Source organism: Siphateles boraxobius, unplaced genomic scaffold, assembly GCF_051911475.1.
Source record: "Siphateles boraxobius isolate OS27281-9 unplaced genomic scaffold, OSU_SipBor_1 63, whole genome shotgun sequence".
NCBI lineage: Eukaryota > Metazoa > Chordata > Actinopteri > Cypriniformes > Leuciscidae > Siphateles > Siphateles boraxobius.
The window spans coordinates 2,820,894-2,846,331 of NW_027509190.1; the positions used below are offsets into that span (position 1 = coordinate 2,820,894).

Genomic DNA, 25,438 nt, shown 5'->3' on the forward strand with positions numbered 1-25,438 from the left:
AGTGGATGCATTTTAAATATAAATGCTACAAAACCCTTACTTTTGAGACAGGTGAAGGCCATCGTACCAAGGAGCTGTAGGCAGACTGCCATGCCGAAAGACACTAGGTGGGTGCCGTCCAAATCAAGTTTCCGTAGTGTAGTGGTTATCACGTTCGCTTTACACGCGAAAGGTCCTCAGTTCAAAATTGGGTGGAAACAAGTGGAGGCATGTTAAATATAAATGCTGCAATTCGTTACAAAACCCTTACTTTTAAGACAGGTGAAGGCCATCGTATCAAGGAGCTGTAGGCAGACTGCCATGCCGAATGACACTAGGTGGGTGCCGAATGACCTCTGTTCTGTTGTTTGTGGAATTTACAGACTTTCACACTGCTTGCAGAGCAGATTATGGGAAGGAGCCATCTTCTAAAAAGCACATCCCTCTCAACAATAGGTTTCTGTAGTGTAGTGGTCATCACATTCTTCTAACACGCGAAAGGTCCTCGGTTCGAAACCGAGCAGAAACAGTGGTTGGATTCTGACAGAAAATGTAAACTCTTTGGCACGCTTTGTGGGTGCAGCGCTTATTTCCTTTATATGCTTTTTATTAAACGTGCACCTAAAGATTTATGTCTGCAACCTGAAGACGTGTTTGTTATGTAGTGGTTATCACGTTCACCTCACACGCGAAAAGTCCCCAGTTCGAAACTGGGCGGAAACTGTGAGTGATTTTTGCAAATATTTCGTATGCGATTTTCTGTTGAGCAGGTCAGTACACTTGCAGGGATGTTTGTGGTTTAATCTCTTAGAAAAGGACAAAAATAAAACAAATAACCATTGAAGTTTCCTGTACAGTAATATAAAATGTTCGGTCTGCCAACAAAATTATAGGCGGCGAGCTACATAGGCCTACCGTGCACCCCCCCCCCACCTCCCAACAAAACCATACTTTTCTGAAAGGTCTGGATGTGTAGAATATGAATCTGAATGTTAGCATTGAAAATTTTGGGTTGCACTACCTGTTTTAGGCCTGTGAATAGGGAAACCCTAAAAAACGATTTTAAGCGATTTTAACAAGTCGAAATTGGCCTAGTCAATCAGAACTGCTTTTAGGTGACCCATTACACACTCAAGCTTAACATATGATGACTTAGGTCAAAGGGCACCCTATACTGCTTCCTGGTAAGTGACTAAAATTAATATAGTTAAGGCCTTATGTTGATTTAATGAGCCCATTTCCTATATACAGCATGCAAACACACACGAAGGGCCAATCCCAAAGTAAGCCCTGAGGACTAAGGACTAAAGACTCACTGACTTAATTGATCTCAGGTGCTAAGTGAGTGAGTGTGTGAGACCACATGAGCTCAGATAGGTATAGATGGGATTGGAACAGCACTTCACAATGTTTAATAACAAAGACGTTGCTGACACGTGCACCATCTACGTGTGTAGTGCTGTTGTTTACCTTTGTAATTTCCGGATTTCCCATGCACACAGACACACACTAACTATATACAAAAACTACAAACAGCATGGAAAAGAACTATATACAGCATGCAAGCATGCACCCAGACACACAAACGCACAATAACTATATACTAGAACTACATACAGCATGGAAAATAACTATATACAGCATGCACACACACACACAAATTCACAAGAACTGTATACAGCATGCACACAGACACACACAATAACTATATACAATAACTACATACAGCATGGAAAAGAACTATATACAGCATGCACACAGACACACAAACGCACAATAACTATATACAAGAACTACATATAGCATTGAAATTAACTATATACAGCATGCACACACACACAAATTCAAAAGAACTATATACAGCATGCACACAGACACACAAAATAACTATATACAAAAACTACAATCAGCATGGAAAATAACTATATACAGCATGCACACAGACACACAAAATAACTAGGCCTATATACAAAAGCTAAAATCAGCATGGAAAAGAACTATATACAGCATGCAAGCATGCACACAGACACACAAACGCACAATAATTATATACAAGAACTACATACAGCATTGAAAATAACTATATACTGAATGCGCACACACACACAAATGCACAAGAACACACATTAACACACAAGACCTATATACATCATGCACACACACACACACACACACACACACACACACACACACACACACACACACACACACACACACACACACACACACACACACACACACACACACACACACACATGCTGTAAGAGAACTACAGCATACATAGCTTCCCTTTCCCAAAGAAACACTGAACAAATAGTAGGTATAATGACCTACTATTAGGGTAATATGTTTTACCAATCAATAAAATACATGTATATTTCATGCATATGTCAGGTGTAACATGACACTCAAACTGTTTTTCAATCCTGGTCTGACTCAGAGTTGTCATCATCAGATAAGTACTGTTCATCTGTTACGCTATCATCATCTGATTCATCTTCCTCATCCCTGCCACTCACAGATTCAATGATATCTGCCAATTGCTGTGGGAGAACACATCCCTCATACCACAGAGGCTCAATCTTTTGGTCAACCAGTGTCCAACCGTGTCCATTGAAAGCATCAGGGATGTCAGGGTTGGCAATATGGGCCACCTTCCATATTCCAACCTGGTAGTTAACCCTCCTGATGTGTTGCTCTAAACTCCTCCCACATGGGGGGAGTGTAGCCAGGTCCACATTTCTTGAGTGGGCTAGATGCTTGTCATCTTTGGAGCACAGCTCACTCATTCGCAAGAAACGCAACTCATCAACACTTCGTACTCGTGGTCTACTAAACAGAGCACAGGTGAACTCATTGAGGAGATCAAAGAGATCCCTCGGTACATCCCATGTGTCTCCCAGCCTGGCAAGAGTTTCTCCAAACTTTGGCATCCTAGAGAGGGTTTTCAATGGCCTGACTTTGCCTAACCCCTTGAATGCACTAGTGGTATCACAACCACTGAAGGCGTGAAGTGCCATTAGTTCTGTCAAATGTTGCTGAGAGTAACTACGAGACATTTCACTCACATCAATGAGCCTTTTCTTGTTTCCTGTGCCAGTGTGAAACATAATATTTAAGTCTGACATTGCCAGAGCATAGTGTAACAAGATGAAAAATATGTCAGTATCAGGACTCTTAACGACAACATTGCTGTAGTTGTTGTCTCTGGCAAAGTCACAGTAGAGAATGACTCTAGAATCTGTCTCTTCTTGGGTAGACTTAAGGCTCAGGACTTCTGTTCTGCATGTTGAGCTGCCATCTTCAGACGTTAGCAGATATGCTGTTCCTTCACAGGTTATGATCACTTGTCTCCCATGTAGCTTCCTGGCATATGAGTCTTCACTCCAAAGGCGGATGAGTAGTGCAATAAATTGTTGCTTGTTTTCATCATTGGCGAGGAACTGTTTCCAATCTGCTGGCCTTTTGGTATTTTCACCTTTTATGATAAGCTTTTGACCACAACCCCTCCTCTGTCTTTCCATTGTTTTCACAGAATTGGGGAAGTAACTATCTGTGCTGAACACAACATTGCCTGTCTTTGGCATCATGTCAAACACCTTACTGCATATCTGTTTGAAGCTGCCTGGTACCTCCTTCAAGAAGTAAAAGTAGGCATTTCCATCAATAATAACAAGAGTTTGATCTGTGGATGGTAGGGCAGCATCATTGATGTCTTTTACCAGGTAAGCAAATTACTTTGACTTATCTGTTTTGGACAAGAAACCATCAGCAGTGCCTATACTGTACGGCACAGGAGTCAAGGGGTACGTGAGTAGTTCCCTCATGTCCAATTGTAGACCTTGCTGTTGGGACTTCATGAACAACTGGAAAGCAATGTTCCCTTGCTGCTGATACTGTATTACTTTGTGTGTTGTTGTTGTTGTAACTTTGCTCTTTTTGTTCATGTCCGTGAAGGTTTTGAGGCCAAGGCGCTTGATAGGCTCAAAGAAGTCACAACCTTTTTCCAGGCGTGTCGCAATAAAAATATCCTTGGCAACCTTGCCTGCTTGTTCAGCTCTCAAAACATCTCTTTGGACCTCAGCAGATACTGCAGCATCAGAAGAAAGAATAAACAAGTTGTCAGTGCTTCCCAACTCAAAAGGGTTAAGGAAGCTCTCCACTGCCTCAATTGTTTTTCTCACCAACTTTTCACTCTTCAACATCTCAGCTGGACGAAGCTCATTATGCTTGGTTTCTGCAGCTGTTCCAGACAGCATGTCAGCCATACTGAGGGTTGCATTAACATCCTGAGATCTAGCATGGGTTGTTCGTACCCAACGTTGGTAGGCATCATAATTTGTCAGAATTCCTGACACACCAAAAGCATTTCCACCAGCACCCCCATGAGATTTAGCATGTCGCATGAAGGTCTCCTCCATAGTTTTATCTACGGCGCAGCGGTTACCTGGAATGAAGGAACGTGCAACGCTAATAGCCCCTCTTTTCAACAACTCTGTGGCTCCAGGATGTGACACTTCAATGTTCGCAATGAATATGGAGAAGTAAGAGAGATATCTGGCATAATTCTGGCCTCCAAAGCTGAAAAACAGGTCTGCCATAAGGTGCAAACACTGAGCATAAAGGAGAAAATCATTATGTTTCACTGCATGGATGAGAGACAGTACCAACCAGATGTGGTCCATGTAAGATGTCCACAGCTGTGCTGTCTTCCCTAGATGTCCAGCTTTTACACTCTCTCGAAACTGTTGATATCCTTCGATGTACTTCTGCAGTGGAACATCATTCCTTGTTGCATCTAAGGCTTCTTTAGAAGGAGCTTTCAGCAGTTCATCTAGTATCCCCTTTGATCCCTCTGGTAATTGAGAGAATACTTCTTTCTCTCCAATACTTGTGAGGTATTGTGATAGGAGAAGTCTTTCAAGACATTCCAATACTGTCTTATGACAGTGTAGTGATCTGTCATAATGTTTACCAGTAAGGACACCTTGAAGAGAACCTAATGCAATCAGCCCAGCTTCCAACAAGATATCAGAGAGACCCGATCCATCCATTTTCTTGCCCACCATCTTCAGATATGCGCAAGCCAGATGAAATGTACCAATCAATATTATGTGTTTATCATACCTAGATTGATCATTCCAAATCAGGGGATATGCTTTCATGCATACCCCCAAGTCGAATGTTGTAACAACTTACTGTTGTTGGATTTCTGCTGTTGCCTCCTCAGCATATCGAAGGCATTCTTTTACTGTCTTGTAGTCTGTAATTGGGCTTGGAATAACAGGGTAATAATCAATAGTTGTCAGACTTTCAGGGGTTCGTCCTGACATTGTGATGAAACCTGTCCATCCTGGAAATTGTTGATCTGATTTGCTGCATGCTGTACGGATCAAGACCCACAGAAAGTGCTTCATGGTAGCATCTTGAAGAGCCCTCTCACCATCAGGAATTACTCTTTGGTGTATGGTTATTTGAGGACTTTTCCGTTGTGTAATATAGCAGTCAGGAAGAGCTTCAGCTGACCCCTGCTCAAAAGAACGTCGTTTTGTTTTCCTGGAAGTGGATGGAATATCGATACGGACTCCGCCATGATTCTCCGGCTTGCCTTCTATGTCCTGTAACATAATGCCATGTGCAGTGTGAATTGAATCCATTCCAGTTAAGTTGTTGAGCAACTGATCAAAATTATCAAATTCTGAGTGGAAAATGGAAGGGGCTCCTGGTGATCTAATGATTTGTGTAGACAAAAAACTGGATGTCTCAGCCACAGCCTCAGCAAGTGCAGTTTCCAGTTCAAGGGAGAATGTATAATTCTCTGAATGGCCCAATCGATTAAATAGGGTAATTAATTTTTCACTCCTGAAAAGGTGTCTAAGTGTCATGCATATAAGCATATGCTTTGGAAGTTTCCATTCTCCATTTGTTGTGGCGCGACATATGTCTTGCCCTATTGAATTTACAAGCCTGTTCATTTTGGAGCTTTGTGATTTTGGTTTGCCACATATCACATGACTGTCATGGTTGTCAAAAACAGGACGGAAGCAATCGCAGGTCAAACTCAGTTCTTTATTGAACAATGAAAAGCTAGACAGGAACACGGGTGTGGACTGGTGACGCAGGGACCTCGATGGTCGAAGACGAACCCGTGAAGTGCAGTGAAAACCCAAACGACAATCCAACGAAGAGACGACGACGAATCCAACAGGAACACCACACGGAGAGACAAACATCCAACGAATCCAACAGGAACACCACACGGAGAGACAACATCCAAGAGACAACATCCAACGATCTGACAAAGGAGATGAGAGAACTGTGAGAATATATGGTGAGATGAGATCGGCTGCAGCTGGTGATGTGATGACGATCAGCTGGAGCGGATCAAGGAATGACACTCATTCACGCCCACTACACACGTGCTTTCATACAACAACATAAACACGAGACGAGAAGGAAGCAATGAACTTGTATACCGTGACAGTACCCCCTCTCCTAGGAACGCCTCCTGGCGTTCCCAGACTCCCTTACCTGTCGATTGAAATCATCGATCAGAGAGTGATCCAGGATGTCTCTAGCCGGAACCCAACTTCTCTCCTCCGGACCGTAACCTTCCCAGTCCACCAAGTACTGAAATCCACGTCCCCTCCGTCTAGAATCCAGAATGCGATTTACCGAATAGGTGGTCTCCCCATCTACGAGACGCGGCGGGGGGGGAACCGGGACTGGCGGATTAATGCGAGCATGAAACACGGGCTTGATTTTTGAAACATGGAAAACGGGGTGAACCCTCCTGTACGCTGGAGGTAAACTAAGGCGGACTGTCACCGGACTAATGATCTTGGTGACAGTGAACGGGCCAATGAATTTGGGGGCAAGCTTATTAGAGACGGATCGGAGAGGAATGTTCTTAGTTGAAAGCCACACTTTTTGACCAACGACGTATACGGGAGGCTTCGACCGGTGGCGATCGGCCTTAGCCTTGGTGCGCGCCCCCACTTGGAGTAGAGCCTCACGGGCTCTAGTCCAAGTGCGGTGACACCTCTGGATTAAGGCGTGAGCGGAGGGGACCGCGACCTCGGATTCCAGACTAGGAAAAATAGGTGGCTGGTAACCTAAACTACACTCAAACGGAGATAGGCCCGTAGCCGACACTGGTAACGTATTGTGGGCGTACTCCACCATGGAAATCTGTTGACTCCAAGAGGAAGGATTCTTAGAAACCAAACATCGCAACACCCTTTCCAGATCTTGGTTGGCTCTTTCGGTCTGACCATTGCTCTGGGGGTGGAACCCTGAGGACAGACTAACTGTCGCCCCCAGTAACTTACAAAATTCTTGCCAAAATTTGGACACAAACTGGGGTCCTCTGTCAGAGACCACGTCCATCGGGAGGCCATGTAAGCGAAAGACGTGGTCAATGACTGTCAACGCTGTCTCCTTAGCTGAGGGTAATTTGGGTAAGGGAATGAAATGAGCCGCCTTCGAGAACCGGTCCACCACAGTCAAAACGACTGTGTTGCCCTGGGAGGGCGGGAGGGCGGTGACAAAATCTAGAGCGATATGGGACCAGGGTCTCGAAGGGACAGGCAGCGGTTGAAGGAGCCCATCAGGCGGACGATTGGAAGTCTTACCAGTGGCACAGACCGAGCAAGCCAAAACAAAACTGTGGATGTCACGAGCCATAAGTGGCCACCAAAATCGTTGCTTGACTAAAAACTTAGTACGATTAACTCCTGGATGACAAGCCACGTTGGAGCAATGACCCCACTGTATAACGTCGGACCGTAATCCCTCCGGCACAAATAAGCGATTCGGTGGGCAACCGGGCGGAGGCATTACCCCTTCTAAGGCCGTCTTGACCTTCGATTCGATCTCCCATACGAGTGTGGAAACAAATAGGGTTTCCGGTAAAATGCACTCGGGAGTAGACGGGCGTTCGGAACGATCAAAAATGCGAGATAAAGAGTCGGGTTTGATGTTCTTAGAACCCGGGCGGTACGAGAGAGAAAAATCAAAGCGACCGAAAAAAAGTGCCCACCGAGCCTGCCTGGAGTTCAATCTTTTGGCGGTTCTGATGTACTCTAGATTCTTGTGATCGGTCCAGACGATAAAAGGAACCCCCGCACCTTCTAACCAATGACGCCATTCCTCCAACGCTAACTTGACTGCCAACAACTCCCTGTTACCAATGTCGTAATTGCGTTCGGCTGGGGATAATCGATGAGAAAAAAACGCGCAAGGATGCATCTTATCGTCTGCGGGCGAACGCTGGGACAGGACTGCTCCTACCCCCACCTCTGATGCGTCGACCTCCACCACGAACTGACGTGAAGAATCAGGGGCAACGAGGATGGGAGCTGAAACAAAGCGGCTCTTGAGTTTGGCAAACACAGCCTCGGCTGTATCTGACCACCTGAACGGAGTTCTGGGGGAGGTCAAGGCAGTCAGAGGTGCGGCTAGTTGGCTGAAGTTGCGAATGAAACGCCGATAGAAGTTGGCGAACCCCAGAAACCTCTGCAGGGCCTTACGGGAATCTGGACTTGGCCACTCTACCACAGCCTTAACCTTCTCAGGGTCCACACGCATTCCCTCAGACGAAATGATGTATCCTAGAAAAGGAACAGACTGTGCATGAAAATCGCATTTCTCCGCCTTGACAAAAAGCCCATTCTCTAGCAACCTCTGAAGCACTCGTCGAACGTGTTGCACATGTTCCTGGAGAGACGAGGAAAATATCAATATGTCATCCAGGTAAACATATATGAACTGATCTATCATGTCTCGCAACACGTCATTGACCAGTGCCTGGAAGACTGCTGGGGAGTTGGACAGCCCGAAAGGCATGACCAAGTATTCAAAGTGCCCCCTGGGGGTGTTAAAGGCAGTCTTCCATTCATCCCCCTCCCTAATGCGAACCAGATGATAAGCGTTACGCAAGTCCAATTTCGTGAAAACAGACGCTCCCTGCAACCTCTCGAAGGCTGAAGACATTAACGGCAAAGGATAAGTATTCTTTACCGTGATGTTATTCAGCCCCCGGTAGTCAATACAAGGTCGCAGAGACCCGTCCTTCTTTCCCACAAAAAAGAACCCCGCCCCCGCCGGAGAAGAGGAAGGACGGATGAAACTGGTTGCCAGAGAATCAGAAATATATTTCTCCATAGCCTCCCTCTCCGGATTGGAAAGCGAATATAACTTGCCCTTAGGCGGAGACTTACCTGGCAGTAAATCTATGGCACAGTCATAGGGACGATGCGGAGGAAGAGAAGCAGCCCGAGACTTACTGAACACTTCCTTCAGATCGTGGTACTCCTCGGGCACGTTAGACAAGTCCCCTGCCTCCTCCTGTAACACAAAAACAGGCACAGACGGACAAGCAGACATCAGACAAGACTTATGACATTCCTTGCTCCACTCCAGAATAGCTCTTTGCTGCCAGTCCACACGAGGGTTGTGATGAATGAGCCAGGGGTGTCCAAGAACTACAGGTGCCAGGGGGGAATCCAGTATATAAAAAAAAATAGTTTCTGAGTGATTGCCTGAGGTGATGAGTGTGATGTTTTCGGTGATGAGCGAGATGATGGGAAGTTCTTGACCATTTAATGCGTGTACTGCAATCCTCTGTGTGAGTGGTTTAAGGGGAATCTGAAGTCTATGTGCAAAAGTACTGTCCATAAAATTACCCTCAGCCCCGGAGTCCAGAAGTGCTTGACAGTCGTGCTGGTGAATTGACCATCTCAGTCTTACCGGAAGGAGGGTAGATGTGGATGAGGTCTTCTCGGCGGAGATCCCACCCGATAGTAGCCTCATACTTACTATCGGGCTTGGCCTTTTACCGGGCAGTTGTAGGCAAAATGTCCCGAACCTCCACAGTATAGGCAGAGGCCCTGGGACCTCCGCCTTTCCCTCTCCTCCCGGGAAAGCCGAGCTCGACCCACCTGCATGGGTTCGTGATCGAAGACTGGGCTGACCACGTCCCTGCCACTGGACCGTTGACCCTCTGCTCCAGCTGGAGACCAAATGGACGGTGCTCTTCCCCCGACTCTGGTGATGCGAGCGTCCACCCTCAGAGCGAGCTCGACGAGTCCATTCAGCGTCGTGGGGAGGTCCAGGGCGTAGATCTCCCTCTGGACGCGGTCAGCCAACCCATGCAGGAACATGTCCCACTGCGCCGCCTCGTTCCACTGGCTTTCGGCCGCCAGGGTGCGGAACTCGATCGAATAGTCCGAGACCGACCTGTCACCCTGACGGAGGCCGGCCAACACCCTGGCAGCCTCTCTCCCCGCGACGGCCCGATCGAACACCCGTCTCATCTCTGAGGAGAGTGCCTGGAACGAGGCACAGCAAGGGTCTTGATTTTCCCACACCGCTGTCCCCCATAACGCCGCCTTTCCGGTCAACAAGGTAATGACAAATGCCACCTTGGCTGGCTCATTATTGAAAGTTCTCGGTTGCAGTGCAAAATGCATGGCACAACGTGTCAGAAATGCTCTGCAGTAAGCAGACTCACCAGCGTATGATTCTGGAACAGGTAGGCGTGGCTCTGATGTCGTAGCGATCGCTGGTGGTGTGGGGGGAACAGCTGGTGTGGGTGGCGCAGCGGGAGCACGAAGTAATTGGATCTGCTGGGTGAGCTCGGACACCTGCGTCACCAAAGCTTGTACCGCACGACCCGTGTCCCCTAAATTCCTCTCCTGAGAATCCATTCTTCTCGCGCTGTGCTGAAGGAATTCCTCCAACGAGGTCGGCGAACCTGCTGCTTCCATAGCAGGGTCAGATCGTTCTGTCATGGTTGTCAAAAACAGGACGGAAGCAATCGCAGGTCAAACTCAGTTCTTTATTGAACAATGAAAAGCTAGACAGGAACACGGGTGTGGACTGGTGACGCAGGGACCTCGATGGTCGAAGACGAACCCGTGAAGTGCAGTGAAAACCCAAACGACAATCCAACGAAGAGACGACGACGAATCCAACAGGAACACCACACGGAGAGACAAACATCCAACGAATCCAACAGGAACACCACACGGAGAGACAACATCCAAGAGACAACATCCAACGATCTGACAAAGGAGATGAGAGAACTGTGAGAATATATGGTGAGATGAGATCGGCTGCAGCTGGTGATGTGATGACGATCAGCTGGAGCGGATCAAGGAATGACACTCATTCACGCCCACTACACACGTGCTTTCATACAACAACATAAACACGAGACGAGAAGGAAGCAATGAACTTGTATACCGTGACAATGACACAGAAATGTCTCCAAATTAGATGGAATTACAATGTTCATGCTTACAAGATCCTGGGCAGAGGGTGGCCATCTCAACTCATCAGCTTTTGCAAAGCTTTCCAGAATCTCCTCATGTAGATAATGGCCAGTCTCCTGGATCATGTCTTTGGAACCAAGTTCATATGGACACTGCACTAGGTTTGTAATGTCACTTTGTGAGTTGTACACAATGTATGTCGAGAAACGGCCTTTTTTGTTTAGCTTGCAGAATGCCACCTTTTCCTTGTATTGTCCATGTGTTTCTAGCTTAGCTTTGAGCTTTTCCCCACGCAATTTGGGATTGGGGAAGTTTGTGCATTCCAGATGAGCTATGTAGATTTTGGTCAGATCAGTCAATTTCATCATTTTGTTGCTGCCAATGATTTCCTTGTCAATTACTCGAGATACAGCACCAAATGCCTCACCGTGAGCTTCTACTAGTTGGATTTGTTTGGCCTTGTTTTCTGTGCTTGCACTTCTCCATTTTTCTAAATTTTGTGTATATTGGACTCTACAGGATTTGTGGTATTTAGCTTCTGTAGCAAATAGATCCTTTCCTCTAATTCTGTGAAGCAAATTTTCATCAAATTTTTGTTCTGCAACTTTGAGGACTGTTCTCCACCCATCACACTCAAACTCTCTTAACCCCTCAGTCGTCCATATCCCTTTATTTTTTACCTTCTTCCGTGTAATTGAGTTGCAGAATATACAGTCAGGTGTGAAGAGCACCTTGTCACCAGTTGAGGCCCTCTGACTTTGCCTTGAACTTGCTGCTAATAGTTCAGGCTTCTGGTCGAGTCTTTTGAGATTCATGGTGAATCTTTGGTAGCATTCTCTGTGATATCCATCACCTTCTGTAAGGGTGTCTGGTATAAGTTCACAGGTTACAGTCATTCTGTGAGAAGATTCCAGTGGTTCAGCTAATCTCTTGTCACGTATTTCTTTCATTCTGGCTAATCTTGCATCAGAATCTGCGTTTGCCCATAATTGCACGAGTGGTCCATATACAAGACCAGGGACATGCACAATGCATCTGGACTTTGGTTTTGTCCCATGACATCCCCTATGCCTTGAAGGACCTGCAGTCACTTGGCCCACTGACTCATGTCTTGACTCAGACATAACTGAGCAGTTCAGCTATGTTGAAGAAACCAACTACATAACCAACTAGATTATCTATGTGTATGAGATATGTGTGTGTGTGTGTGTGTGTGTGTGTGTGTGTGTGTGTGTGTGTGTGTGTGTGTGTGTGTGTGTGTGTGTGTGTATGTATAAGCTACTGGACGTCTAAAATTTCCCTTTGGGATGAATAAAGTATATATCTATTAATCTATCAAATGTCATTTAAAATAATTAAAAACAAATATTTAAAGTAAGCATCAATGTAGTGTAGTAAGACGGGTCAATTATATTAAATTGTAAACTAAAATATCAAACATCGAGCAATTCAGTGAAACAAATTTCTTGCTGTATAGGCAGAGGATGCAGACTTGGAGAATCTGTCTGTGTGAGTAAGAACAGTCTTTCAGGACGGTCTTTATATACCTGTCTGACACAGAGGAAACTATTAATGAAAATTCAACAAATATCTTATTTTGTCATTGGATGAACAACCCAGACAGGTTTCTGATTTGTCAATGAAATGACTTGTGAGCCACACACCTTGGATGGAAAGGGTAATGAGGGTTGGAATGTTAGCACGTTAGCATATTAACTGATACTATGGAAATGGACCTTGATCGATTATATCCATACAAGGCCTTAACTATATTAAATAAAAAATAATTAAAAACAACTATTTAAAGTAACTATCAATGTAGTGTAGTAAGAGTATTGGGTAACCTAAAAGCTGTTCTGATTGACTAGGCCAATCTCGACGTGTTAAAATAGCTTAAAATCGTTTTTTAGGGTTTCCATATTCAGGGCTAAAACAGGTAGTGTATCCCAAAAATGTCAATGTTAACATTCAGATTCATATTCTACACATCCAGACCTTTCAGAAAAGCATGATTTTGTCAGGGGAGGGGGTTGGGGTGTATGATAGGCGAATCTAGGTCGTGGCCTATGCATGAAATGGGCTCATTATATCAACATAAAGCCTTACCTATGTTCATTTTAGACACCTACCAATAAGCAGCATGGTAGATATTTGACCTAAGTCATCATATGTTAAGTTTGAGTGTGTATTGGGTCCCCTAAAAGCTGTTCTGATTGACTAGGACAATCTCGACGTGTTAAAATCGCTTACAATCGTTTTTTAGGGTTTCCCTATTCACAGGCCTAAAACAGGAAGTGCAACCCAACATTTTCAATGTTAACATTCAGATTCATATTCTACACATCCAGACCTTTCAGAAAAGTATGGTTTTGTTGGGAGGTGGGGGGGGGTGCACGGTAGGCCTATGTAGCTCGCCGCCTATTAGCAGCTTTTTGCCATGTTAAAAACACTGGGCAGTTTATAGTTTCAGTCGCTTTTGAACAAGCGTACCCTAGAAGAGGTGGGACTGACGTCCAAAACAAGTTTCCGTAGTGTAGTGGTTATCATGTTCGCTTTACACCCGAAAGGTGCTCAGTTCAAAACTGGGCGGAAACAAGTGGATGCATTTTAAATATAAATGCTACAAAACCCTTACTTTTGAGACAGGTGAAGGCCATCGTACCAAGGAGCTGTAGGCAGACTGCAATGCCGAATGACACTAGGTGGGTGCCGTCCAAATCAAGTTTCCGTAGTGTAGTGGTTATCACGTTTGCTTTTCCCCATTCATTTAAGTTGCCATTGTCAGCACCGACACTTCGAGGTCCGCGTGCTCGAAATGGACGACACAAGCTGCTTATTCAGTGGTGCCGTGTCACTTTTCCAAAATCGCATATAAAGAGGCCAAGATTAGCATATATTACCATAGGCTCTCTGTGGACGCCTCTGGGGGTGCCATTGCACCACGTGGGAGTCCACCAAGTGCTTTTGGGGTACACCAACTACCTACTCTTCACCATAGTCCTCCTCAGTACCACAAAGTGCCTATTTTGACCCCTAACCATCTATTTTCTTCTTCATTGCCACGAAGTGCCTATGGGGTCCCCTAACCACCTAAACTTCACCATAGTCTTCCTCAGTACCACGAAGTGCCTATTTTGACCCCTAACCACCTATTTTCTTCTTCATTGCCACGAAGTGCCTATGGGGTCCCCTAACCACCTAAACTTCACCATAGTCTTCCTCAGTACCACGAAGTGCCAATTTTGACCCCTAACCACCTATTTTCTTCTTCATTGCCACGAAGTGCCTATGGGGTCCCCTAACCACCTAAACTTCTCCATAGTCTTCCTCAGTACCACGAAGTGCCTATTTTGACCCCTAACCACCTATTTTCTTCTTCATTGCCACGAAGTGCTTTTGGGGTCCCCTAACCACCTAAACTTCACCATAGTCTTCCTCAGTACCACGAAGTGCCTATTTTGACCCCTAACCACCTATTTTCTTCTCCATTGCCACGAAGTGCCTGTGGGGTCCCCTAACCACCTAAACTTCACCATAGTCATCCTCAGTACCACAAAGTGCCTATTTTGACCCCTAACCACCTGTTTTTTGTCTCAATTCACTGTGTCTCTAACTCTGAGCCGAAAAGTCACAGGGCCTCGAAATTTGGCGTGAGGGTAGCCCAGCGGGCCCCGGGGCGAGATCCTTAGTTTCAAGGTTCTACGTGGTTCCCAAGTGTGCGTTTCGGTGGTTCGGCCTGATCCACACATGGTTCAGCTTTCTACATCCCCCAGGGTCTTTCTGGGCCCCAGTGACAGTGACAGTAGGCAGATTAAGTTTGGGGCCGCCAGGGCCCCCGGGGGCCAAACGGCAAAGCGTCCCACGTACAATTTATCCCATTGATTTTCATAGGTGTTCTGTGGACATTGGGCAACAAGTATTTTTTTTGTGTGACTAGACGTTCCCCTCTCTGTGTGCTTTCCGGGGCCGAGTGACGCAGCTTTCCAAGAAGTTTCGGGCCCCTAGCACCTCCAGGGGCCGAACGAGGTTCAGTGACACGTGCAACTTATTCAATGCGATTTCACAGGTACTTGGTGGACGGTGGTCCGATTCTAGATCACGGGTTTGGTGGTTCTAGATCGGTTCCAAGTATGTGTTTCAGCAAAACGGTTCGAAGGAAACGCCCGATGCGTCCCGTCACGGGCCCCTGGGACGGGTTCTAGAGTTCCGCGTCCAAAGCTGCTCGTTTGGCCAAAAAACACCCCCTTGACCTGGAAGCGCCTGTGAAGTTTGAACTGAACAAGTTGCACGTGGGCGGCCGGAAATACAGGGCTCGAAAGGTCGCACCGCCTCCAAATTCGCCGCCCTGGTAGTCGAGGGGCCCCCGGTTCTAGATACCGGATCGCAGGGTTCTAGATCGGTTCCAAGTGTATAATTTTTTTGTGCAAAAATCTCCTCGCTTTGGTTCTACTGAGCATATTTCTTTCTGTGTGTGCAAGAGGGCTGCCATTAATTGGACCATGTGCTCGGTGAAGGGTGGACAGAAAGGTCCGATCGGCCCGAAACTGACACGTACGTCCCGTCACGGGCCCCTGGGACGGGTTCTAGAGTTCCGCGTCCCTCTGACCTTTTTTCGCGTTAATTGGCCACCAACAGCCCCATGGAATAAGTTGCACGTGGGACGTCAAAAAAACAGGGGCCAAAAGGGGTCGAAAGGTCGCAGCGGCCCCAAACTCGACGCGGTGGGTGTTCGGGGGCCCCCGGTTCTAAATCCCGGGTTTGGTGGTTCTAGATCGGTTCCGAGTGTGTTTTCAGTTTGACCCTTCAAGAGGGAATGCCAGTCTATGAGCTGACTATGAGTGCAAGTGGCATTTGAAGAGAAACTTGAACAAATGTGGAGAAAAAATTAGCCCTGAGCTCTAGAGACTCGTCCACCTGCTATGTCGTTCGGGGGCCCGTGGGGCCCCGGCACGCAGTGTTTGGGGCCCGTGGGACCTCCGGGGGCCGTACAGGGGCCACTGACACGTGTGACTTATCCCATTCATTTCCACAGGTGTTTGGTGGACGTGTTTCAGAAAGGTCCGATCGGCCCGAAACTGACGTATGCGTCCCGTCACGGGCCCCTGGGACGGGTTCTAGAGTTCCGCGTCCCTCTGACCTTTTTTCGCGCTAATTGGCCACCAACAGCCCCAGGGAATAAGTTGCACGTGGGACGTCAAATAAACAGGGGCCAAAAGGGGTCGAAAGGTCGCAGCGGCCCCAAATTCGGCACGGCGGTAGTCCGGGGGCCCCCGGGTCTAGATCACGAGTTTGGTGGTTCTAGATGGGTTCTAAGTATGTGTTTCAGCAAAACGGTTCGAAGGAAACGCCGATCGGCCCGAAACTGACATATGCGTCCCTTCACGGGCCCCGGGGACGGGTTCTAGAGTTCCGTGCCCAAAACTGCTCGTTTGGCCGAAAAAAGCCCCCCTTGACCTGGAAGCGACTGTGAAGTTTAAACTGAATAAGTTGCACGTGGGAGGGCGGAAATACAGGGGTCGAAAGGTCGCACCGCCTCCAAATTCGCCGCCCTGGTAGTCGAGGGTCCCCCGGTTCTAGATCCCGGATCGCAGGGTTCTAGATCGGTTCCAAGTGTATCATTTTTTTGTTCAAAAATCTCCTCACTTTTGGTTCTACTGAGCATATGTCTTTCTGTGTGTGCAAGAGGGCTGCCATTAATTGGACCATGTGCTCGGTGAAGGGTGGACAGAAAGGTCCGATCGGCCCGAAACTGACGTATGCGTCTCGTTACGGGCCCCTGGGACGGGTTCTAGAGTTCCGCGTCCCTCTGAACTTTTTTCACGCTAATTGGCCACCAACAGCCCCATGGAATAAGTTGCACGTGGGACGTCAAAAAAACAGGGGCCAAAAGGGGTCGAAAGGTCGCAGCGGCCCCAAATTCGGCACGGCTGTGGTCCGGGGGCCCCCGGTTCTAGATCACGGGCTTGGTGGTTCTAGATCGGTTCTAAGTATGTGTTTCAGCCAAACGCTTTGAAGGAAACGCCCGATCGGCCCGAAACCGACACGTGGGTCTCGTCACGGGCCCCGGGGACGGGTTCTAGAGTTCCGCGTCCCTCTGACCTTTTTTCGCGCTAATTGGCCACCAACAGCCCCATGGAATAAGTTGCACATAAGTTGGAACAAGTAGGCCGTCTAATCCTAACTGCTGAATTAACCCTTGCAGACACATGCTCCCATAGAGATCAATGGGAGACAGAGAGGTGCATAAAAAATAGCTAAAAATAAACTTGGCATGTCTCGACCTAGCCCGCTCTGTCTGTCGCAGAGGGCCACGTGACGCAACTTTTTGTAGAGTTTGGGGCCCCTCGGACCCCCGGGGGCCGCGCGGGAGCCACTGACACGTGCAACTTATCCCATTCATTTTCATAGGCGTTTGGTGGACATCCCCACGCAACGGTCCCAATAGCTCCGAATGGCTCCGATTTGAAATCTGTGGCCCCTCAGGGTCCCCTCAGACGGTCCGCAAAGACTGGGGTCCGTAGTACCCCGTTAAGTTCGTTACAGTTAAAAACAGCATTCCATCTGTAACCTATTTGACGGGTGCCCTAAATGCTGTCCGTGGACAGTCCATTTTTAGGCTAATTATGCATAATTATTAGCTTTAATGTACATCAGTGTGTTGTATTGTGTCCCCTGTGTGGTGTACAGTAGGTTTCACCTCATAAAACCACTGTAATTATGAAATATGACCTGTTAATGCATTGACCACGGACAGCCTATTTGGACCCCGTCAAATAAGTTGCAGGTGGGACTTCACCACATGTGATAAAATCGCCTAATCATTACGGGGATTCATCCGCTGAAAATGTCTAAGTTAAAAACAGCATCCCACCTGTAGCTTATTCGACAGGGTCCAAATAGGCTGTTCATGGACAGTCCATATTTAGGCTAATTATGCATAATTAATAGCTTTAATGTACATCAGTGTGCTGTATTGTGTCCCCAGTGTGGTTTACAGTAGGTTTGACGACATAAAACCATTGTAATTATGAGATATGACCTATTAATGCATTGACCACGGACAGCCTATTTGGACCCCGTCAAATAAGTTACAGGTGGGCCCTGTTTCAGGTTTCAGCTCCAAATTGTGTCCAGAGGCTGAGATCTGGACGTCCCACCTGCAACTTATCCCATTCAAAAATTTAGGCTGTTCGTGGACAGTGGAATTTCGGGGTTCTGAAGGCTGCTAATTGCTCAGGGGGGCCCAAAGATGAACTTAAAATTGATATTTAATCATTTTTATGCATTGTTATCAATCATGACAACAAAATATAAAAAAGATCCCACCTGTAACTTATTTGACAGGGTCCAAATAGGCTGTTCGTGGACAGTCCATATTTAGGCTAATTATGCATAATTAATAGCTTTAATGTACATCAGTGTGTCGTATTGTGTCCCCAGTGTGTTGTACAGCAGGTTTCACCTAATAAAACCACTGTAATTATGAAATATGACCTATTAATGCATTGACCACGGACAGCCTATTTGGACCCCGTCAAATAAGTTACAGGTATACTTTGCCCACTTGTAACTTATTTGACAGGGTCCAAATAGGCTGTCTGTGGACAGTCCATTTTTAGGCTACAGTGGGCCCTTAATTTGCCCACCTGTAACTTATTTGACAGGGTCCAAATAGGCTGTCTGTGGACAGTCCATTTGTAGGCTACAGTGGGCCCTTAATTTGCCCACCTGTAACTTATTTGACAGGGTCCAATTAGGCTATTCGTGGACACTCCATTTTTAGGCTACAGTGGGCCCTTAATTTGCCCACCTGTAACTTATTTGACAGGGTCCAATTAGGCTATTCGTGGACAGTCCATTTTTAGGCTACAGTGGGCCCTTAATTTGCCCACCTGTAACTTATTTGACAGGGCCCAAATAGGCTGTCTGTAGACAGTCCATATTTAGGCTAATTATGCTTAATTAATAGCTTTAATGTACATCAGTGTGTTGTATTGTGTCCCCAGTGTGGTGTACAGTAGGTTTCACCTAATAAAACCACTGTAATTATGAAATATGACCTATTAATGCATTGACCACGGACAGCCTATTTGGACCCTGTCAAATAAGTTACAGGTGGGCCCTTACTTTGCCCACCTGTAACTTATTTGACAGGGTCCAAATAGGCTGTTCATGGACAGTCCAGTTTTAGGCTACAGTGGGCCCTTAATTTGCCCACCTGTAACTTATTTGACAGTGTCCAAATAGGCTGTTCGTGCACAGTAATTTTTTAGGCTAATTATGCATAATTAATAGCTTTAATGTACATCAGTGTGTTGTATTGTGTCCCCAGTGTGGTGTACAGTAGGTTTCACCTAATAAAACCACTGTAATTATGAAATATGACCTATTAATGCATTGACCACGCTCAGCCTATTTGGACCCCGTCAAATAAGTTACAGGTGGTTCCTTACTTTGCCCACCTGCAACTTATTTGACAGGGTCCAAATAGGCTGTTCGTGGACAGTCCATTTTTAGGCTAATTATGCATAATTGATAGCTTTAATGTACATCAGTGTGTTGTATTGTGGCCCCTGTGTGGTGTACAGTAGGTTTCACCTAATAAAACCACTGTAATTATGAAATATGACCTATTAATGCATTGACCACGGACAGCCTATTTGGACCCTGTCAAATAAGTTACAGGTGGGCCCTTACTTTGCCGACCTGTAACTTATTTGACAGAGTTCAAATAGGCTGTCCATGGACATGCCATTTTAAGTCTAATAATGTATAGTTCTTCTGATGGGACACATAGGCCATTCGTGGCCACACAGGCGGTCAGTGGGACGAATAGGCTGTCCGTGGTCACTGGGCGGGGCCACGGGCCGTCACTTAAATTGGCCGTGGACAGACGGGCCGTTCGTGGTCAAACAGGCTGTCAGTGGGACGAATAGGCTGTCCGTGGTCACTGGGCGGGGCCACGGGCCGTCACTTAGATTGGCCGTGGACAGACGGGCCGTTCGTGGTCAAACAGGCTGTCAGTGGGACGAATAGGCTGTCCGTGGTCACTGGGCAGGGACACGGGCCGTCACTTAGATTAGCCGTGGACAGACGGGCCGTTCGTGGTCAAACAGGCTGTCAGTGGGACGAATAGGCTGTCCGTAGTCACTGGGCGGGGCCACGGGCCGTCACTTAGATTGGCCGTGGACGGACGGGCCGTTCGTGGTCACATAGGCTGTCAGTGGGACGAATAGGCTGTCCGTGGTCACTGGGCGGTCGGTGGGATGAATAGGCCGTTCGTGGTCACATAGGTGGTCAGTGGGATGAATAGGCTGTTCGTGGTCACACAGGCGGTTAGGGGGACGAATAGGCTGTTCGTGTCAGTGGGCGTGGCCAGGGGCCGTCACTTAGGTTTGCCGTGGGCGAAATGGCCGTTCGTGGTCACACAGGCGGTTAGGGGGACGAATAGGCTGTTCGTGTCAGTGGGCGGGGCCAGGGGCCGTCACCCAGGTTGGCCGTGGGCGAAAAGGCCGTTCGTGGTCACACAGGCGGTCGGTGGGACGAATAGGCTGTTCGTGTCAGTGGGCGTGGCCAGGGGGCTGTTCGCAGGTCACAGGTGGGACGGACGGGCGCTCCGTGGTCGGTGGGTGCGGTCAGGGAATTTCGCGAAAGGGCGGTCAGGGGGACGCGCGTGCGCTCCGTGGACGCCCGCCCGCAACCTGTTCGGCGCGTGTCGAATCGACTGAGGGCGGTCGGCGAGTCGCCCCCCTGTGGCCGATGCCCGGATCGCGGGCGAGGGGGCCGGATTTCGTCGGCACCGTCGGCCGGTCCCCGAAAAATCACCTAGGGGGCGACGCGCGGGGGTCCCCTTCCCTAACCCGGTGGCCTAAAGGGCGAAAGTTCCTAGGTTCGAAACCGAGCAGAAACAGTGGTTGGATTCTGACAGAAAATGTAAACTGTTTGCCACACTAGGTGGGTGAAGCGCTCATTTCCTTTATATCAGTGGTCTCAAACTCAATTCCTGGAGGGCCACAGCTCTGCACAGTTTAGCTCCAACCAGCTCAAACTCACACCTGCAAGGAAGTTTCTAGCAATCCTGAAGACCTTGATTAGCTGAATCAGGTGTGCTTGATTAGGGTTGGAGCAAAACTGTGCAGAGCTCTGGCCCTCCAGGAATTGAGTTTGAGACCACTGCTTTATATGCTTTTTAATAAGCGTGCACCTAAAGATTTATGTCTGCATCCTGAAGATGTGTTTCCGTAGTGAAGTGGTTATCACGTTCGCCTCACACGCGAAAGGTCCCCAGTTCGAAACTGGGCGGAAACTGTGGGTGGTTTTTGCAAAAATTTCGTATGCGATTTTCTGTTGAGCAGGTCAGTACACTTGCAGGGATGTTTGTGGTTTAATCTCTTTAGAAAAGGACAAAAATAAAACAAATGACCATTGAGGTTTCCTGTACAGTAATATAAAATGTTCGGTCTGCCAACAAAATTAGCAGCATTTTGCCATGTTAAAAACACTGGGCAGTCTATAGTTTCAGTCGCTTTTGAACAAGCGTACGCTAGAAGCAGTGGGACTGACGTCCAAATCAAGTTTCTGTAGTGCAGTGGTTATCACGTTCGCTTTACACGCAAAGGTCTTCAGTTCAAAACTGGGTGGAAACAAGTGGAGGCATGTTAAATATAAATGCTGCAATTCGATACAAAACCCTTACTTTTAAGACAGGTGAAGGCCATCGTACCCAGGAGCTGTAGGCAGACTGCCATGCCGAATGACCTCTGTTCTGTTGTTTGTGGAATTCACAGACTGTCACACTGCTTGCAGAGTAGATTATGGGAAGGAGCCATCTTCTAAAAAGCACATGTACCTCATCAATAGGTTTCTGTAGTGTAGTGTTCATCACGTTCGCCTAACACGCAAAAGGTCCTCTGTTCGAAACCGAGCAGAAACAGTGGTTGGATTCTGACAGAAAATTTAAACTTTTTGCCACGCTAGTAGCAGCGCTCCTTTCCTTTATATGCCTTTTAATAAGCGTGCACCTAAAGATTTATGTCTGCAACCTGAAGGTGTGTTTCCGTAGTGTAGTGGTTATCACGTTCGCCTTACACTCGAAAGGTCCCCAGTTCGAAACTGGGCGGAAACTGTGTGTGGTTTTCGCTTGATCAGGTCAGTACACTTGCAGGGATGCAGGCACATTTTCTGTCAAAAATAAAACAAATGACCGTTGAGGTTTCCTGTACAGTAATAAAAAATGTTTGGTCTGCCAACAAAATTAGCAGCTTTTTGCCATGTTTAAAACACTGGGCAGTCTATAGTTTCAGTCGTTTTTGAACAAGCGTACCCTAGAAGAGGTGGGACTGACATCCACATCAAGTTTCCGTAGTGTAGTGGTTATCACGTTCGCTTTACACGCGACAGGTCCTCAGTTCAAAACTGGGTGGAAACAAGTGGAGGCATGTTAAATATAAATGCTGCAATTCGCTACATAACCCTTGTGAAGGCCATCGTACCAAGGAACTGTAGGCAGATTGCCATGCCGAATAACCTCTGTTCTGTTGTTGTGGAATTTACAGACTGTCACACTGCTTGCAGGGCAGATTATGGGAAGGAGCCATCTTCTAAAAAGCACATCCCTCTCAACATTAGGTTTCTGTAGTGTAGTGGTCATCACATTCGCCCAACACGTGAAAGCGTAGCGGAAACTCAAATCAACGAAACACCTTTTACAAACCAATCGCAAAGGTTTTATCAAAAGGTGTAATCAGGTAATGGCAATCCGCGAGCTACCTAATATCGTTTAATATGAGGTGTCTTTCAAGGCATAATATCTTAGTAAACCGTAGGGCTCGTTTTATGAAAGCTTGACTTGAAAGTCAATCAGACCCTTTATCAAATGCGTCATTAAATGTGTACGAATCTATAAAGTGATACGAGATCACATAGAGACCAGATACACAATGGTTCACGAACCGTTGAAATTTAAAACAATTTCGAAACAGCTATGACGCGTAACGAAGCCCAGTTTAATAAAATCACGTGACCTTAGCAGTGATACACTCCGAATGATTTGAGACGAATGATTCACCCTGGTGTCAGAGCTTCACGAAGCACGTCTCATAAGAGGGTTAAACCACCCTCTTCTCTCTCTCTTTCTCTCTCTCGACCCCTTCCTCTTGGTTTCACTTTCAGATTGAAACCCAGATACTTTGGGTTTTTATTTGTGTTTCTTTTATTTTTACTTAAATCTACCCCTATTTTATTTTGTGTATTTACACCTGTTGAGCCTGAATAGTCCTATTCAGTTAAATTGAATTTAATTAAATTGGGAATTTAATTAAATCAATTTGCTTAGTCAAGTTCCCCTCTAGTTACCAGAGCTATGAGAACACACAATGTTTACATACATTTTTTTTATTTATTTTTATTTTATTTCAATTTAGTTATTTACGTTTGTTTCAGCCTGAATTCTTATATTCAGCTAAAGAAAAAAAGAAGGGCTTAACTAAATTTGAAATTTAATTAAATTACTTGATACGCTTCCCTTTCCTTTTAGTTTTCTTAGAGCTATAAGGACGTTCTAACTTTACCTTTACCTTATTTTAGATCACTAGTCACTATCCTCATCTTCTCTCTCTCTATAGGATTACAATATCTAGCGACTGTTGTTTCCATAGCGAGTTACACACGTCATTAATATCCTACTTCCTGTCTGTGTTTTACCCATCCTCACTCCTTAGCACCAAGCTAAGTACATGAAGTACGGCTAAACACAAACGCACAGTAGGCCCCAGACAGAACTGGAAACACTTCCCATTGTTTCTTCTTCTTCTTTTGGACCTTGAGATGTCTGATGTGTCCCTGGTAGCTTAGTCTAACAGCAGCATAACCCATAAGTGACTCCTGTTTACCTATGTCTCCTAGCTAAACCTAAATAGGTAAAACACTCCTTTCTTCCTCTTCTTTTCTGGTTTCATCCCATTGTTTTATTTTGGTTTTGCTCTATCTGTTACTCTCGTAGCACAACATGTGAGAAGAACCATCAGCATTTTTGAGTAATAGGTTATGACATGTAAGAGCCCAGTCATCAGTCGATGCTGCTTAAAGCACGTCAACTAAGATACTCAAAACTTTTTTTTTTTTGTTGTGTGTGCTCACCAACACTAAATTTTAGCTGCTCCACATAGCCATTCTCCCACACAGATAGCTCACCACCTCTGTAGAAACTTGCATTTGCCTTTGCCATTTCTCTCTCGTGTTCCCACAAGTGTTCCAGTAGGCCTCAGACACCCAGCCCTGCCACCAGGACCACCTGAAGACCCGGCAGAGCAGTGTCATGGACATCCTTCAGCCTGAAGCAGGCAACGACCTGCCACGGCAGAGGAAGGAACAGTTAGGCAACAATGAAAGCAGACGTCTGACACCCAGCCTGAGCCACCAAGAGCTGACCAGCATTATCTTCTCCTTGGCCATGCTCCCGCAGGCCTCAAACAGGAGGTAAATGAACTAACGCTGCCAGCCACAGGACTCCACAGAGAACGAACCCTGCTCAACGGGAGAAGGCACAGGACAGATGCAAGGACCCTGACAGAGCAGAGCAACTGAAAGAGATCATCAGTTTTCAGGCGGACGACAGCTCTGAGCACCTGCAAACCGACGGGTAAAGAACTGTTTCACTCAAAGAACTTAAAGAAATGGTTGAACTCAAAGAGAGCTAAAGCCATCAATGTGCAGCGGAAGTCCGAACACTGACTTAGCGATGCTGTAACATTATTGACGCACTCCATGTGGTCCAAAGAGAGCTGCAACAGTCCAACCCACTGCAAATGGACCACACAAGAAAGATGGACCCTGCTGACCTTCACATTAGCAGCGTAAGCTTCCCCAGCCCTGCACAAAGGGGGGGAGGAGCCAAAGCCCTCGGCTTAACACTTCACCAGACAGTGTCCTGAGAGCCCCTGCAGCTGCAGGAGGAAAAGGTAACTCAGACAATCCCTGAAATGGCACATGAAGTGACACTCAACAATCTCAAGTGAAAGGTCAGAGACATCCCTGCCAATCCACGAGACATTGATTTTCACCTGCAGTCTGCACCTGCAGCCGGTGTGGCACACCGAGACAGACTCCATCTGATCTAGACACATCTAGCCCAGCTGGGCCCTGCCCAAACACCAAGCAGGACAGACCTAGAAGGGCCTGTGCTA

At 46.7% G+C, this 25,438-nt stretch overlaps 2 non-coding genes across 2 annotated transcripts; both read left to right on the top strand.

Moving 5' to 3' along the window:
* Window positions 1-21,490: 21,490 nt before the first annotated feature.
* Window positions 21,491-21,563, top strand: trnav-cac (transfer RNA valine (anticodon CAC)). The gene has a single exon. It is a non-coding gene; the product is annotated as a tRNA-Val (tRNA).
* Window positions 21,564-22,307: 744 nt separating this feature from the next.
* Window positions 22,308-22,380, top strand: trnav-uac (transfer RNA valine (anticodon UAC)). Its single transcript has one exon. It is a non-coding gene; the product is annotated as a tRNA-Val (tRNA).
* The last annotated feature ends 3,058 nt before the right edge of the window (window positions 22,381-25,438 follow it).